This window comes from Crocodylus porosus, unplaced genomic scaffold (assembly GCF_001723895.1).
Source record: "Crocodylus porosus isolate Cpor-Errol unplaced genomic scaffold, CroPor_comp1, whole genome shotgun sequence".
Lineage (NCBI taxonomy): Eukaryota > Metazoa > Chordata > Crocodylia > Crocodylidae > Crocodylus > Crocodylus porosus.
The window spans coordinates 136,722,537-136,725,215 of NW_017728906.1; the positions used below are offsets into that span (position 1 = coordinate 136,722,537).

The window sequence follows — 2,679 nt, forward strand, 5'->3', positions numbered from 1 at the left end:
CACACACACACACATAGAATTGCACATATATAGATTTCATATATTTATATATATAAATTCTATATACATACAATTCTCTCTCTCTCTCCCTCTATACATATAGATAGACTTGCAACTGTACACACACATTATACACGAAAGATATGATCCTAAGTTTGGATCCTAATTTGGTCCTAGGTTTTCTTATCACTACTGTTAATATATATATAACTTTGGATCATATCTTTTGTGTATATATATGTTCTTTAACAGACACTCTGTCTGGGTTCATAGATCTGGCCACCTGTATTTAACTGTAGAAGTCTGACTTAAATATGCATGCGATATCTATTTTGGAGTGAATTTATTTATATACACACACACATATATAGATATATACAATAACAGTAATGATAAGAAAACTTAGAACCAAATTCTATTTTTAGATATGTAAGTAGCCTTAGGTGCAACCTTGCCAAAGTCCCTGAAACATGTTAATTCAAAAGATGTGTGGGCTCTTTCTCCTTCTTGTCTTCATTGCTTTTTTGTGACTCCAGCCTAGCCTGTAAACAAAGTAACTAACTGTCAGTATTTGAACAAGGAATAAAATTATATATGGGTGCCTAAATCCACTTAGATGTCCAGTAATTGGAATAGGATCTAGTCCTTAGTATTAGGGATCTGGGTTTCTTATCTAGCTTTGCTAGATAATACTGTGCAAAATACTGTGCAATTTTGGTAAAATTGTTCTCCCTTCCTCATAAGCTTGCAAAGCTTCATTTTGTAATGTTTTATAAAGTGCTTCAGGATAATCCAATCCAAAACACTATTGAAGTGCAAAATATTATTGTAAATTGACTTTATCTGTATTGCCATCATTATGTAATGATGACAAGGAGAAAATGATAAACAAGGAAAACATTGCTTGTTTTATTGCTTTCCCTATTTAAGAATACAGAAGCTTCATGGAAAGACAGTTTATTGTTCATGTTAAGTACTGGTAAATTCTTCTCCTCCCCTTAGTTCACACTGCTTGTGTTTAGAAAACTTAAAGGGTTAGACTGCTAACCAGAATACACTGGCGATCTCCATTGATATAACCAGCTGAAGTTCTTGGGGAAAGTGTTAGCATATTTTATCACACACAATTCACAGGTACTTAAGCAGGACAAATAGCACTAGGACCACTGTAATTCTGTAAGACAAGTGGACAAAAATCTTCTTCTGGGAGACACACAGGTCACATGTAGATGAGCACAGCCATCCAGTATGTGGTACTGCATCTGCAGTGCCACATACTGCATGTTCAGTTGTTCTCTGCACTGCAAGGGATCAACACAGAGCGGGGTTTTGAGCCCTGGATATCCAGGGGTCAAAAAAAAAACAATGAAAAAAAAAGGGGAGTGTCATTATGTGGTGGCAGCGAGCACCACCCAAAACTGCAGCCTGGCCAGCTGGAGCCACACTCCACTGCCAGCCAGGCTCCATGTGGCAGCATCTCTGCATTACTTTGTATTTATCAACACATTCAATGGGTAATCTGGTTGCCTATTCACCTAGCTTTTTTTTATCACCTTCAAATTCTTCCAAATTATTATCTCTTTTGAAGTCCCTTTTGGTCCTGATTATCATGAAAAACTTTGTGTCATCTGCAAAGTAGTAGTGATAGTATCTGATACCACAACACTCACCCTGCTCTCCCCTTTTCAGATTAAAGAAGCTCCTAGGTGCAAGACAGGAAGACCAAACACCACATACTAATTTAATGTTCTGGATCTATCTTTTCTCTGCCATAGTCTGTAATATATATGAATCAGATATTATGCTGTTGACTGTTTGTCAAGAGAGCAACCACAGACTTGGTAAAACCCAAATTCTATGGGCCTGAGTAAATCCTGGTTATGACCAGGGATACTAGGTTTCTCTGATAAAAAAAAAAAAATCCCCCATTTTCAGATTTTAAAAAAAGAACCCACAATCCACATTTTTCTGTGATCAAAATGGAACACAACTACATTAGGGCTGTGCAAAATTTCACCAGGTGTTTCATTTCCAAGCTGTTTCAATGTGCTTTGAGCTCAACACAGCACAATTGAAATGAAACAAAAGGCTTCAAAACATCTTTGAAATGAAACGAGGGTACTCGAAATGTTTTGAAAGTTTTGAAATGTTTTGAGTTTCAAAGCTGGGCTTGCTTTCAGCTAAAGAGGAACTAAGGAGAGGGAGGGAGGACTGCTCTGATATTGACATCTAGCTCCTGGGTCGATTCACCAGCTCTCTGATTGCTTCCCTCCAGCTCTCTGATCATTTCCCCAGTTCTTCCCAGGGGGCATAGGCCCCCTGATCTGTGTGGGGTTTCAGCAGGCTGCCAAAGGCCCCAGCTGAGCAAGAGGCTGGGGAATGGAACTGGGAGCTGGGGAATGAACATTCCCCCAGTTTTTGGTTCAATTCCCCAGCTTCCCTGATCTTTCTCCCATCTGTCTGATCATTACCCCCAGCTCTTCCCAGGGAGTTCAGGCCCCTGGATGATGTGGGATGATAGCAGGCTGCTGTCAACAGCTGGTGATGGTGGTGGCTCTGAGCTTTTTCCCCAGCAGGCAGCAGCAGCCTGATTTCATAGATTTCATAGATTTCATAGACATTAGGGCTGGAAGGGACCTCGGAAGATCATCGAGTCCAGCCCCCTGCCCAAAGGGCAGG

General features: G+C 39.9%; 1 long non-coding RNA gene across 1 annotated transcript in view; it reads left to right on the forward strand.

The window, feature by feature from the left end:
- The window catches only part of LOC109306167, a 7,655-nt gene that overhangs the window by 719 nt on the left and 4,257 nt on the right, over positions 1 to 2,679 (forward strand). Inside the window, exon 2 of the long non-coding RNA XR_002099878.1 lies at positions 1,323 to 1,326. This is a non-coding gene — a long non-coding RNA (uncharacterized LOC109306167). The remainder of the gene's footprint in view (positions 1 to 1,322; positions 1,327 to 2,679) is intronic.